The sequence below is a fragment of the Phyllostomus discolor genome, chromosome 7, assembly GCF_004126475.2.
Source record: "Phyllostomus discolor isolate MPI-MPIP mPhyDis1 chromosome 7, mPhyDis1.pri.v3, whole genome shotgun sequence".
Lineage (NCBI taxonomy): Eukaryota > Metazoa > Chordata > Mammalia > Chiroptera > Phyllostomidae > Phyllostomus > Phyllostomus discolor.
The window spans coordinates 110,062,952-110,078,301 of NC_040909.2; the positions used below are offsets into that span (position 1 = coordinate 110,062,952).

The 15,350-nt window shown below is 43.6% G+C and overlaps 1 pseudogene; it reads left to right on the forward strand.

Annotated features, from left to right (window-relative positions):
• Positions 1–307: 307 nt before the first annotated feature.
• Positions 308–15,350, forward strand: part of LOC114514832 — a 33,428-nt pseudogene continuing 18,385 nt past the window's right edge.

The following is a 15,350-nucleotide window of genomic DNA, read 5'->3' on the forward strand; positions in this document are numbered from 1 at the left end:
TGGATGCTGTAGGTCAGGGACAGCATGTCAGCTAGGATATGGAGCTGGAAGGCCACGGAGCTGTGTCCCAGGCCTGAATGGAAACACTGGCTTCACTCTGATCCTTGACATCTGTCTGAGTAGCACTCTCTAAGCCCCCTAAGGGCCTAGAGTCTCCACTTCTTATTAATTTGCACCCAGTTCCGGGATTCACTGTCCTCTGGGCCTAGCCAACAGGCTGGAGAGAGTCCACGTCTGACCCTGACCCCAGCCAGTCCCTGGACTCATGTCTGGGGCCTTTGGAGAAGGCTGCAGACAAAAGCCAAAAATGCCGTATGCAGAGGGACTTCGGGAGACACAGAGACGCACGCAGCAGAGAAGGGACCTGCACCACTGCATCCAGTGTACCTTCACCTCTGCGGAGAGCGTAGGTGGATTAGGTGCAAAAAAAATCTGCATAGGAAATGTGAGACTGCCTGTGTGTGTGATCCCATCTCCACAGCTACCCATTGGCAGGTTATTTGACTGCTCTGGGCCTCAGTTTACTCACCTTTAAAGTGGGGATCATCATAACAGCGACTACTTTTCTGGGTTGTTAAAAGACTAAGCGGGATAATCTATGGAAAGCACTTAGCACACAGGACCCGACACACAGTGGGTACGCGTGAATTTATGAGGACCTTTATTACTCCACTATTACTCTCACCTGACACCTTTAAAGAGCAAGTAGATTCTTTCTGAGCTTCACACAATACATTACAAACCAACACCTTGGCACAAGCACTGAGGTACGAGTCATTCCATCACTGGCACCATACCCCAACTCACGTGGTTTCAAAAGACACTACCAATTAGTCGCAATCCCAGGGGAGGGAGGAAGTCAAGTCACTTTCCCCAGTTGACTTAGTTCGTGCTTTTCCCCAGAGAGTGTCGCCAAAGAGAGAGCGCAGCTTTCTGAAGCCTTGATGAAATCTTTATCTGAATTTCATCAACACTGCAAAACATTTGTGCTGATTTCCATCTTCCTCACAGCTTGTCTAAGGAATGAAGACATACACTTAGGTAAATGAAATAATTTGAATAAAAAGTTTCTGCCTCTTTTGCTTTTTGGTATAAACAAAATTATTTTCCAGAACCCTCTAACAGACCGTAAACAGCCTTCTTGGAGATTCTCTTTCAGTTTGGACCTGCCTTTGCTCTGAAGCCTTGAGGGGGCAGATGGCGGGGGTGGGAGTGGGTGGAATAAGGGGGTCCCTAACTCTAGATAATCCTCCAAAAAGGTGAATCCAGTGGACAAAGGCTTCCACGCAGATCTCGAATCTCATCTAAGAAGCCTGGCCCATTACAAGTTTTGAGCAATCACAAAATCTTAATAAACTGTAGGTAGAAAAAAACTAAACATATAGCAGCTGGCAGTCAAGGCTGGCTCTAAGCCATGCTTGTCTCTGAGACCCTCTGCTCCCTGTTGCCTCTCCCCCAAATCAGTCCAGCCCCTGGCAGACCACACTCATACTCCAGATTCCTAGTACCAGGATCCATGGTAGGGAGTCTGGACCTGTTCCTCTTCCCTCCCTTCCTCAAAGCTCACCCATGCAAATCCTACCTCACCGGGTCCCTGCTCCCTTCTAACAAATATGAATCAGAACCTATCTTCCACCAAGGCGGTAGAAGCAACTGCTTCTGTGACACTACTTAAAGCACTGCCTAGCATGTTCTCTGCCCTCCACACTAAACTGTTCCCCCTTACATTTCCTGTGGTGCCTGAAATACCATCATTTGGGTGTCTGCTGCTTTGGATTCAATCTTTATTGTTTTCATGAGTCCTATGTTGAATCACCATAGTCCCTTGCTTAGAATAACATATAAAGTCTTAACAAGAATACTGGGTTCATTAAGAATAAACCAAAAGTTAGGGAAGGTGTAACAGAAAAGTAAGGAAGGAGAAATATGAGGGAGGACCAAAACAAAACAAAACAAAACAAAAGGGATTATCTTCTGGAGGGCAGGCCCCTTGTAGTACAGGCTTCCCCCACTAGGTGAGTGTGCTAGGAACCCACCTGTATCAGTGCACCAGATGACGTTGTTGTGAGAGGCCTTGGTGAATTCTTTGAAGACTTTCGATGCCTTTGCCCATTTTATGGTAATTTACAAGCACACCTGCCTACACCACGCTGAGTGTTCAGCAGTTTTTGACCAAACACCAACATGACCCCCATGCCCCACCCTCCCTGTTCACCCAGTCTCTCCCTGAGTGACTTTTTTTTGTTTCCCCGAATGAAAAAATTCCTCAAAGGGAAACATTTTGCTGATGTGGGAGAGGTGAAACAAAAAACAGCAGAAGCACTAAAAGACATCAAAATCGACAAGTTCAAAAACTAGAACTGTGGAAAAACATGTCTTAGGTGTATTGTATCCACTGGAGAGTATTTTGAAGGTGACTGAAGTTTACACTTAGGACTAAATACAAAATTTTTTATAAATAAATTCTGGTTTGGGGGGGGGTTCTTCCTTATAGGTTAGGACATACAGGATCATTTTCTGTGGAAAGAATAGAGAAAGTGCTGGGCAAACGAGGGACAACATAAAGGCCCTGGGTTACAGAGAAAGGGCCGAAGGGAAGGAAAGTTGGAAACAGTTAAGAATAAATCTCACCCGTTGCACAGTGGTAAGTCATACGTGGAATAACACTCTGATAAAGTAGTCCCTCATTTCACTGTTACGTGGCTGTTTCCTTCCACTGTTTCTCACCCCTCAGCTTCCCCTTCTCTTGCTCCATCCAGTAAACTTTCCCCTAAAACCATTCCAAATGTGCACTTTCAAAGTGGAATCAATATGGGAACCAGGTACTGCAGTGAGGTAGCCGGGGATGCATTTTGGTGGTGCCATGGAGACCTCTCAACGGGCCACTGAAATCACCGCATTGTTGCAGCACCTTGTTGCATTCTGCACCAGACTGGGTTGGTTGGTTTTATTCTATTGGTGTGACATATTGCCTAGTAATTAATGAATGAATTCCTTCACTCATTCATCATATATGTATTGAGTAACCACCATAAGACAAGCACTGCAATGCTCTGGTGATCCAAAAACAAAGCCATAGTGCTGACTACAGGGCCCTCGTGTGCTGGTAAATCCAGTCTCCAAAAACTCATAGCCCTCAGTTGGCAGCATTTGCCAAATTCTCATGTGAGCATCTCCACTACGGCCAGTATCAAGATAGCCACAGATTAACAACCAGCACTCCACATTACGGAATGTGATGCTGGTGGGCTCCGGTACAACCACGCAGGTGAAAGAGGACAAGAATATTGGAATGCAAAGGCAGGCACGGAGTGCAACGGAACCACAGAAGTTAATAGACAAATTCTATTAACTGCAGAAGGTCCAGGGAAACAGAAAATAAAAGTCATGAATTTCAGTCACTGAAGGAGAAAGTCCACTTTTTTCAGTACCCTTCTAGGCTGACTGTGAGCTCACTAAGAACAGAGGCTGGGCTGTCTTTTTCACTGTACCTTTCTTATAATGTCTTTCAGTGGACTTCTCAGTATATGACGTACATATATGTTACAGCTATTCAACTGAGATTTCAAAAGCGAAGGAATTAATAGAAGTAGCTTGCTCCTTTTTGCTGATGGTTTTCAGGTTTTACAAAATGAAACCTTGTCATTGTTAAATACACCCCGAAAACTCATCTAATTACTTTGACTTCAGTTTTAATTAACTGTGCATATGGCTGCTCACTCATTAGGGTCGTATGGCCCAGCTGGGGATGGATCTTCTTGGCACCTGGGCAGAGTTAACACGTGCCTTTGGGATTTGGTTCTGTGACAAGAGGTGGTGAAGGAGATTTTCAGGAAAGGTTACAAGCTCAGGTGCCAAAAGCAATCCACTGGCCTCTCCAAAGTGAGACCACGGGAACAAACGGTCATAAAGAAACGTTCCGAGGCAACACACCCAACTCGCTCTGAGGCAGAGCTTGACCGAGAACCAAGCAAGCCCACTGGAGGCCTGGACGAGGGCTGAGATGTCCATGAGTTGTAAGACTTGGCAACTCACAAACTAAGAATTCAGTGACGTGCCATGAAATCCGATAACAGAGAACTCCCAGTAACCTGGAAAATACCACTCCACAAGGATGCAAGTCGCCCCAACAACTGTTGTTTGTGCTGCCACTAAATCTCACTTTTTTTAAATGCAAAGCTCAGAAAGCACTTAGTGGAAACAGGCCTGTAACCCTGGCAGACCACGTGGGTTGCTGCCTTCCAGAAAAGAGCCATCATCTCTGGAAAGCATATGTCTCCAAGAACTTAATTTAAATTGTATCCTGAGGTCGTGCTTAGCAATGCCAAAGACAGAGAGCTTGTTCATGTTAGTTGGGAAAAAAACTCACCAATCCAATTCTGATATTGTGTAAACAAACAGACGGTTGATTTACTAAAGTTCCAACTGGCCACTAAGGCACCTGAAATGAAGACTCCACTCCAGAACACACATAAGAAATGTGAAACAGGAAACACTTAAAAGTAAACTCACAAAAACTTCTAGCATCCTAAATTATCAATTATAAAAAGCCAGTTACTATCAAGTTTTTTTAAATTCCTTTATGGAAGTGAATGATTCTTCAACAATGGTTACCAGCCTCGGCCCTTCCCCCCTTTTGATAAAAACTCTTGTGTGGACTCTCAAATTCAAATTTTTTACAGCATAAATACATCATCAGATTGTTCCAGGGGCCATACAGACATTTTCTTAGTGTAGCAGAAGTACAGTGGTAACTAATACCTCATTTACTAGACATTGAAAATAAAAAGTGATAGACTGGAGACCCCCTAAAACACTAAAATATTTCTGAAATTGTGAGTATTTACTCTACTAAGTAGCAATACTAATAGTATATATTGAACCATTTATTATTTGCGTATAACTGATTCAAAAAGTATTTCAAGTGGTTTAGAAGACAGACACATATACTTTCAATCATTCAACTATGGATAAAAGCATGTGCCTGACAGAAGGTAGGTTATTATACCAGAAATCCAGGCTAAGGAGAGTGATTATTGTTGAGTCCTAAATTTTGCTTTAAATTTTTCTAGAGGGAAATAGAAAATTTGGGACTTATGTAATTCCCACTCATTTCAATAGAAACAAATTTTTTCCCTTGGCACTAAAAGCTAAGAGAACATTACTGCATGCATCCTTATATAAAGAACATTAAACAACATGATAGGTAACTTATAAAGCCATTTTAAAGATGCAAATACGTTCTTCATGTGAACATTTCTTACATTGAACCTGAAGGGCAGGACAGCAAACCGTAATTCTGTGGAGGCATTTCTGCTGAGAAGTAAACCAATGTAGTCCAGGTATGTGGGATTTTGCTGCTGTCGTTTGATGCACAGATAGAAACGGAAAAATCTAGACCATTAGGTGACTAGAAATACAGCTTTGAGAGACAACTCAGAACACAACTCTCTTGAGTGCACCTATAGTTCTATTGACGCTTGAAATCAGACTCATGTGCTTTCTGTAACAGATGTGCAGGCAGCAAGGTGCCACTTAGTTATGCAAATCAAAGAGCAGCACAGTGGCCCTCAATCAGGTAGCTGCCTGCCCGCAGCCTTTGTAGACCACCTTTGCTGACGGAGGTGCCACATGTATCTGGCCAAAGCTAACCAGACGAGGCACGCAGTTGACTTAAGGACCAATAAGCTGTAGGCTGGTTAGAAACTTATGGCCTGGGTTGTCTTGAAAACAATGAAATTGTCCCCCTTCGTTCTCGCCCTTCATCATTTAAGCCATGAAATACTGAGATCAGGGCAGCTAGCTGGGGAAACAATGGTTGGAAGATCATCATATGCATCTTCTATGTTTTTCATGAATCCAGCCAAGATTCATGTTGCTTTGTGCATAAAACAAAGATTTTTTATGGAAGAAGCAGAAGATATGAGACAGAGAAGTGCAAGTTTATGGAGGTAAAGATGAAAAAACTGAGCAAAGAGGATCGAGGAGCAGGTTTGCAGAGAGGGGCTAATGCCCATCAGTTTCAAAGATGTAGAATTGGGATTCTTCCACCTGTGTCTAGTTTATGTGTCCTTCTCTTTCCTGTCTGGTTCTTGCATTTTTCCTGGTTCCCTTAAAATACATGGTAAATTACCTGAGCTTATATTCTAAGTCACGCTTTCTGCACTCAAATAGGGCAAATTAAAATATGTTGCCTTATCTGTGGAAAGAAACTTTCACCTCTGCAACACATTGGTTGGAGGGCTTCGCTGAGCCGGAGGAAATTGTCCTCAAGCAGCGTCTTCTTAGTGGTCTGGACCCACTGAAATCAACTGAAGCCCCTGGACTTTACTAGGAAGTACAAAACAAACCACCTTGACCTGGGAAGAGCAAATGTTACCAGGGTTCTGTAGGGGGGTGTGTGTGTGTGTGTGTGTGTGTGTGTGTGTGTGTGTGTGTGATGAGGGGAGGCAAGCGGTGGGGGATGCTGGTACATGGCCCTCGAATATCTGGTGTCAAGCAGCACTGACTCCGAGCCAGGGCCAGTTGAGATGGTCAGCTTTAGCTGGCTTAGTCCTAGAGAACCCAAAACACGTTGTAGTGTAGTCTGTTGGAATATTAAAAAATATCATCCCAAAATAACAATTTTGATTTGTTAGAACTAACAGAAGAAAAAAGATTATACAGCTGATGAAAGGCATATTTTCTGGAAACAGCGTGGGTTTGAATCCTGACCCCCAAATCTGCTAGAGGTGGAACTTTGAACAAGTCCTTGGGCTTGGTTCCCTCATCTGTAAAGTGGGGTCATCATAGGACCCCCCTCATGAAGTGGTTATGAGTTTTAAATGAAATGGTCTATGGAGCTCCCTGAGCATAGTGCCTGACACATAGTAGGTACTCAATAAATGTCAGTGCTTGTTACTATCCCTCCTTCGGAGACCTTTCAGTTATTGCAGTCACTTGATTTTCAGACACTGTACTCTGAAGTCACCTTTTGGAAAGTTTCAAAGGAACAGAATCAAAGGCAAAACCTAGTTAGGGAAGGTGGTGATATTGCTATGGTTACATGAGGACATTTAAGGATTAAATGCATGATTTTGAAGAATTAAAGTTCCAAAAGAATGGTGGAGTTGATGAAGAAGCTGTTTTATGATAGTGAGGACTCAAAGGTCTGGTGTCTTGTTGGAAAATACCTATTCTGAAAATAAAAACTAACAAAACAAATTTTAAATCACCTTCTGTCCTTTTATTATTTTCACACTTACTATTTTGGGGCTTCTTATAAGCTCGCTTCAATAGAATTTCTTTAAGTTCCCCAAATAAAGTCCCCAGTCTGAACACCTGTAGCTGACCTGTCTGTGTTCAAAGTTATTCCTTCGCCACAGACTTCTGGCTGCAGATATCGGCATCTCTGTGCCAGCAGGGTCTTTATGGAGCCAAAGGGCTGCTCTGCTTCATGGCACAGGACAGAAGAGCTGGAAAGGAACACCTTTGGGAGCAGCCTTCAACCCAAGCTCCCAGGGAGTCAGTGTGCAAGTACCCCAGCTCCCCCGCTCTTCAGCTAGAATAACTCAAAGGCAACTGTTTATCCCACTTCTTGGAGTTTCCATGCAGAATTAAGGCCCAGTCACCCACAGCGGTGGCTGAGTTAATTACACACCCTTGTTGGCTGTCTTGGTTTCCCAGTATTACTTTTCCACCTTTCACCACCTCTCAAATAAACTACTTGCCCTTGAACCTTTGTCTCAAGAAAGATCTGTCTCTGGAGACGGCAAATGAAGGCAGCATCTCTGCAGAAATCTTTTTCTTATTAAGCAATCTGAAGTGTCCAAGAGAAGCAGGGAAAACTCCCAACCTGCCTTCTACACTGATTTTTCAACTCCTTCTTCCCCATAAATTTGCCAAACTACAGAGGCCATGTCTGTCAAGGCCCTGAGCCTAGGAACTGGGAAGCCTGCAGCAGGTCTGGGATGAAAAACACCAGCGCCCCTCTGCAGAGGAGCAGCCTCACTTTTTCATGGCTACTGTCCCGGGAGACAGAGACAAAACTCAGGGGTTGCTTTTCATCTTCTCTCTCCAGTACAAAGTGGCTGTGCCGCCTTCGCCGAGGTATCGGTTTTCCCGTGGTGAGGACTGCCAGGCAATTAGGTTCTTGCTCTCTCCAAATTTCAGCAGAAGCACAAAAGTTTTATTTTTAACTGTGCAGAAAGGCATTGCCATGGTAACATAACGAACTCCAAGAGCAATTTGATTGATTGATGATACTGTGGTGAAGGAGGATTGACGTGAAAGACGATGAAAAAAAAGATCATACAGCTTTATCACCTTGAGCTGAGTTTATAGATCTGGATTATTAGCCACTAATAGTATGTGATATTTGTTTATCTTTATGCGAAAGGAAACATAATGATAAAGAAAGAAACTAGTGAATTGACTGTCAAGGAAGTGAGCTGGTCTCTGGTCTAGTGAATTTCGGAGACACAAGGTCAATGCAGCTGGAAGAATGGGGTACTTGCAGGGCAGGCTGAGCTTAGCAGAGCATTCAGACGAGCCCCACACACCAGGCAATGATGGGCAGCGTTCCGCTACTCCCTGCCTCAAGTACATTTCACTTTCAACCCTCTTCTTTCAATTAATCTTACTCTTTGCAATGGGAACAATATAATTGAAAAATCCAGCCTCTTTCCTTACAGCCCAGACACCGTTCTTGCCTCGGGCAAGGTAAGGGAGGATGCCGCTGGGAAGAGGGAGGAGGTGCAACAGGAGCAATTTCCATCTGGCAGAACCGGGATGGGAAAAGCCTTCCTGGTAGTGCAGGGAGAAAGTTCTAGATCAGCAGCAGTTTGCAAAGTGGTCCAGATCCTCCTGTGGGTCCTTAAGATCCTTTCAGGGGGTCCATGATCAAAACTATACTCCTGAGCCTACTAAGACATTATTGGCCTTTTTAACTCTCTTTCAAGAAGTTACAGTGGAGTTTTCCACAGGCCGCGCAGCACCTGATACCACAAGAGTGTGAATGCCGAAGCACCTATCTGCTGTTAGATACACGCTTAAATAGAAGCCGTCTTCTCTGGAGCCAGGTATTAAACAGATTTGAAAAAATATGTATAAAAGTACTTTTCTTACTAATTTTTTGTTTTCGAAAATACAGTTACTCATTTTTTAATGTTAGTTATATTGATATAAATGAGTTTATTACTGTCATTTTTAAATGTATTGATAAATACGTTCCATTCTTGCTCTAATTTCTAATACAGTAAATATCAATAGATATAACCCACTTAAGAAAAAGATCTTTAGGGGCCTTAAGTTTTCATAATATAAAGGGGTCTTCAGGCCAAATATTTTGAAAAGTATTCAGAAGAGGTGAAACAAGACAGATACCTTACTAAGCTCCCTGAGACAGAAAGGACTCGGAACCCCCCTTCTGCCCCACTTTGGACCTCAGCCAGCGTGAGTCAGCCCGCTTTGAGGGACATCCTGCCTTTGGGTGAGGCTGTGGGTGGGAGCGGGTCGGGGAAGCCTTTGGGAGAAGCCACACATTCATGCTGACAACACCAGCTGAAACTGTTGCTCAAAGCAATGAATTTTTTTTGCCACATCCAAGTTGTAGTGTTTAAATTTTGACCCCAGCTGAAATCTTTTCTTTTATATTTATTTCCCCTTTCTCCATTCCCTCCCTTTCCTTCATCTCTCCCCCTCTTCTAACTATTCTTTTTCCTTCTCCTCTGCCTTAGGTGAGTTGGCAGTAGCCTAAACCCGCTGACACAATGGTATTGAAAACTGTTTTCAAGAGGTGGCATGTACTTCGGGTATAACTATGATGCCCCAGGAACTTAACACAGATTTCATTTTATCCTACAAGGTGGGTGTATGCTTGCTATTTCACTGCCACTCAGAGCACTCAGGAAATTTGCCTAAGGTCATACAACTGGTTGTCAATCAAGGCCAGAATGTAAATGCACGTCTACCAGACGCCAAGCCCATGCCCCTTTCACTCCACCATCAGCCTCCCCAGGTACAGCACTTCGCAAGTTACAGCTATTTGCACCCAGTCTTCCCTGCCCTCCCTTACTTGTCCATATGCCACGTGTTTCTCCTGTGCCCACCCTCTCCATGGGTCAATGACAAGTGAAAAGATGGGGAACCATCACACACAAAACTGTACCTAGATTATCCACTAAGAATAAAATGCAGATGCTCCGGCAACAGAACCCACTTCTTTTCTTTCTGTAATCAAATGTTCTCTGAGACTGGTCATGTGCTGGAGGTCAGGCTGAAGTCAAAAACTGACAAAACTCTGAGACCTTTAGCGGCTATGATTTTAAATTATCTGTAATTGAGCGCTTACTATGTGCCAGGCACACACCTGGTTATTTTTCACATGTGATCTCATTTAAGTCTTTCAACAACCTTGCATGAAAGATTTTATTAACCTTTTTTTTAGGGATGAGGAAACTGAAGCTCCAAGGGATTAAGTACTTTCTTATGGAATCACAGCTAGTAAATCAAGTCTATTTGATTCCAAAGCTCAGGTCCTTTTCACTCCTTGCCATGATTGTCTCACTGATATATTACAACCCTGCTATTAGCATGCGACTTGGAAATATTAGATTGGGGACGGGGCAGGGGAATAAACCTTTCTGGATTCCATGCATCACCTCAGGCAGAAAACAGCCACATGAAAATGATACGTTAGCACAGGAATGTGTTTTCTAAATCAGAAACAAATCAATTTATCTGCTTTTATATTGTGTGGATTTCTTCCTTTTTAGAGTTCTCTTGAGCGGTGGAGACATCAAAATGGCATATTGTGAACTAGTTTTCTTGGTTACCATCTACCAGTTTTTGGTGTCCTCTGCCCCTTTTTGTAGAAAATAGTGAAATAACTTAGATAGTAAACCATAAGTTATACCAACATGGAGTTCAAAATTGAAATGAACCTCATGCTTTTTGAATGGAAATTTTCAAATATTGAAATATAATAGAGAATGGGCCTGAACTTTTCTGCTTCTCCTGGCACCTGGGGGAGAAACAACAGCAGGTTTCAATGATGAAGCACCAGAGGAGAGGAGATAGAATCTCATAATCAGGATGACCTTTTCAGGAGCATGCAGCTCGCATGTGTGCACTGAGGCATGAACGCCAATGTGAATAAAACACGGTGCAGCTCAGTGAGTTCGCTATGCTCTTCTGTGTGTTTTCAAAACTTGCAAAATGGATCATAGCCCTGAGTGTAAAAGGCATGAAAGGAATCACTGGTAAGCTGCACTTCTTTAAAATTAAAAACTTCTGCTGTGCTAAAGACGATGTCAAGAGAATGAGAAAATAATCCACAGACTCAGAGAAAATATTTGCAAAAGGTACATTTCATAAAGTGCTGTTATCCAAAATGTATGAAGAACCCTTAAAACTCAGTAGTAAGACAACAAAAACCTCACTTTTAACAATGGGCCAAAGACCTTAGCAGATGACAAATTACCATTTGAAAACATGTTCTACATCACATCATATGCAATCAGGGAAATGCAAAGTAAAATAACAATGAGACACCACCCCACACCTATTAGAACAGCCAAAATCCAGAACACTGACAACACCAAATGCTGGTGAGAATGTGGAGCAACAGGAGCTCTCACTCATTGCTGGTAGGAGTGCCAAACGGTACAGCCACTTTGGAAGACATTTTGGCAGTTTCTTAGAGAACTAAACATATAATTACCATGTTACACAGCAGTCACACTCCTTGGTATTTACCCAAAGGAGCTGAAAATTTATATTCACACAAATACCTACACGCAGATATTTATAGCAACTTTATTTATAATTGTCAAAGTTGGGGAGCAACCAAGATGTTCTGCAGTAGGTGCATGGATAAGTAAACTGTGGTACATCTAGACCACGGAATATTGCTCAGTGCTAAAAATAAATGAGCTATCAAGTCATGAAAAGGCATGGAGAAAAGTTAAATGCCTATCACCAAGCAAAATAAGCCAGACTTAAAAGGCTACCTTTTTTATGGTATGTTATATGGTATGATTTCAACCCTATAACATCTGGAAAAAGCAAAACTATGGAGACAGTGAAAAGATCAGTGGATGCCAGGGGTTGTGGGGAGGGGTAAATCGGGCATAGAGGAATTTAGGGCGGTACAACTGCTCTGTGTGGTACTAGAATGGTGAGCACCTGCCATAACACGTTTGTCTAAACCCATAGAATGTACAACACAAAGGGTCAGGCCTAATGCAACCTAAGAATTTTGGGTGATTAAGCTGTGTCAACATAGATTCATCAGCCATAGCAATGGTACCACTCTTGTGGGGCATATTTATAATGGGGAGACTATGTTTGTGGGAAGGCAGGGAGTGCGTGGGAAATCTCCTCCTCCGTTTTGCTGTGAATCTAAAACTGCTCTAAAAATCTATTAAAAATTAATAGTAAAAACATATAGGGAATATATATAGGTGTGTGTATATAGATGTATGTATTTGTACACACATACACACACCTATATATATATTGAATACCCGAATAAGACTCCAAGGTTACAGCTGATTCTTTCTCTCCCTATAGATGAGATCTTGAAAAGGCTGTAACCCATCTGCAAATTCATAGATAATAAAAAAAAGTTTTCCACTAACTTCTAGTCACAAAATAGCCTCATTTCGGTAGATGCCTATTCCTGTGTAGCAGACAGTGCCCCTGACCTCATTTGAGGTTCAAGTATCTCCCCTCTGCCAGCCCAGGCTGTAAGGAAGCAGTGGGGGAGGAGAAGACATGGTCGCTTATTCCATACCTATCAGTCTAGTGCCGCCACCCCTCATCCACTATGTGGACTCTCCCTCCAGAGCTGAAGAGCAGACGGAAAGACAGTTAAGGGCAAGAACAGGTGTTACTGAGAGGTGTAGTTGTTCTTTGGCCTTGGTGCTCTCTGGACTCTTGTTTGTGGTGGCTTCACGAGAGACTTCCCTGGTCATCTCTCAGAATCCGGTAAGACGGTTACACCCACAAGACTGCACTTCCCACCACCCTTTGAAACTGGAAAAGACCAGCATTCAGGCTGCCTGCCACATACTGGACCCAATGATCAGAGACGGGGACTGAATCTTTATGTGCACTTTATTCAGATGGCCGGCGATCTGAGCAGATGGTGGGTTCGTACCCTAATGGACCATCTTACATTTCCTTCCAAGCTAGAGTTTTTATAACAGAGAACAAAGTGCAGTGAGGAGTTTTGAAGTTCAGGGAAAATTAGATTAAAAAAAACAAAACAAAACTGCAGTATCCGCACCCAGGGAAGTTAGCTGTTCCCAGGGGTGGGCAATCTTCTGTCTCTCCCTGAAACACAAGGGCCCGGATGCCTCTACAGGCAGTAATCTCTAGCTGTGCCCCAGGAGGTCGGCTGTCTCTCCCGGGAGCCAGGATGGGCCTTATCTGCAGTTTCTGAAACAATAACTTTAACATATGCATTACCTACTAGGCTTCTTAACTATTTCTCTTAAACTAAAATTTTCCAAATCTTCAGTCCCCTATCACCTTCAGCCCCCTTTTCTGTCAGGCCACTGCAGGGATCCTCTCATTTAAGATCTTCACATCCTTCCAGGTTACCCTCTCAAGCAGGTGTGAATTTGCTCCAGGCTATGGTTCACACTGGATCTACTGGAACTATGCAACCTTTGCCCCTACAAACTGAGAGGGCAGGCCACTTACTGGGCAGCTACTTTTTTTGCTCTGTCATCAGATTAGCTAGCTACCATGGTCTTCTTGATACAGGGTACAGCCAGGGAGTCCCCCAAACAGAGATTTGTAATGGGGTCCAGAACTCAGAATATCCAGGAAATATTAAAAAATAGGTACAGGATGTCCTCACCCCCACAAGTCTGAACTGGGGTGTGGGACATATGGAGCAGGGCCATTGAGAGCTGTTTTGCATAGCCAACAGCTTTGCAGCTAACCTCTGGCATGGTCATTTAACATAACAATAACCTTTAACTGGTTTCATGGATTTGTTAAATAGCTGTGGCCATGCTTTGAGCCAGGGAGAAGGGAGTGACTTTGACCGATGTAACTGGGAGGCAATTCCCTTTCCTTACGGTGCCTACATGAGAGCTGGCAGATGATTGGCTCCATCCCATGGAGCCACGCTTGCCCGCACTTACTGTGACAGCCCAGAAAAGCTGGAGAAATACGGAAAAGCTGGCAGGTGTAGCTGATTGTGGGAGGAGTCAGAAATAGGGCTACAGAGAAAGGTTGGTGCTGGGATTTAAACCCTGGTGTGGCAGCCATGTGAGGAGGGGACCACATGGCTTTGGGGTGCTCCTTTTTGCCACATGGCTTAAGAAACAGGAGAGACCTTGCTGGGAAGAAAAGGGGTGGAAAGACTCTTGCTGGTGGGCCATGGGAAGGTGCCAGGTGATTGGATTAACCAGAGATCGTGGCAGCGACACAGTTGATGGTGCTGGGAAACGAGGGAGGCCGGCCAACTGAGCACAGATTGCTGGGAAGAACCGAGGGGCTACCTGAGCCACAGACTATTTCTTTTCCTGAGATACAGTACCCCGCACTGGGCAGAGGGGAAAGGAAGGGCTGTGCATTTGTGGGTATTCTAAGGGACTTTGGGATTTTAATGAAGACATTAAGTCATTACTCTTAAGTCTGTATAACCTTTGAATAAGCGATTCCTTTCCTTTTCACCAATCTCTGACATTGAGAGCTATAATTCCCTGGCAGCGGGCAAGGCAAACCTCATACAGGGGGACCCCGGGAGAAGGTGGGGGGGGGGGTCCATTCGGTAATAGTATTTTGTCCCGCTGGTCCATTCTGTAATATTCTGGCATTTCGGTTTTTATAGGTGGGTCTGACACCACAGTCTCCAGAACTATCATGCTTCTCCCCCTAAAGTCTTGTCCTTCTAAAATAGCAATATCATTAGTCACTTTAACAAGTCTTTGTGTAGGGTGTTCTTCCAAAGCCATATCAGTTACCTCTTGCTGTGTAACAAACCAAAACTTAGTGGTTTGTTTTACTATGGCTCTCAAGCCTATAGGTCAGCTGGGTGGCTCTTCTTATCTATAAGAGGCTTAGCTAATCTCTGATGGTCTCACATGTAGTTTTTCAGCCAATTGTCAGTCGGCTGGAGGCTAGTTGGTCTACGATATTCCCCTCTCACATATAGCAGTTGTTTGACTCTTAAACAGAATGGCAGGCGTGGCAAAGCCATATGTTTCTCATCATTTGTCAGGTTAACTTTTCATGTGATTCCAAGGTGAAGTACAGAAATATGCAAGGGCTCATGAAGTCTAGACTCAGAACTGTTTCACTGTCATTCCTGCCACATTCTGTACGGGTCAAAGAAAATCACAAGGCTTGAT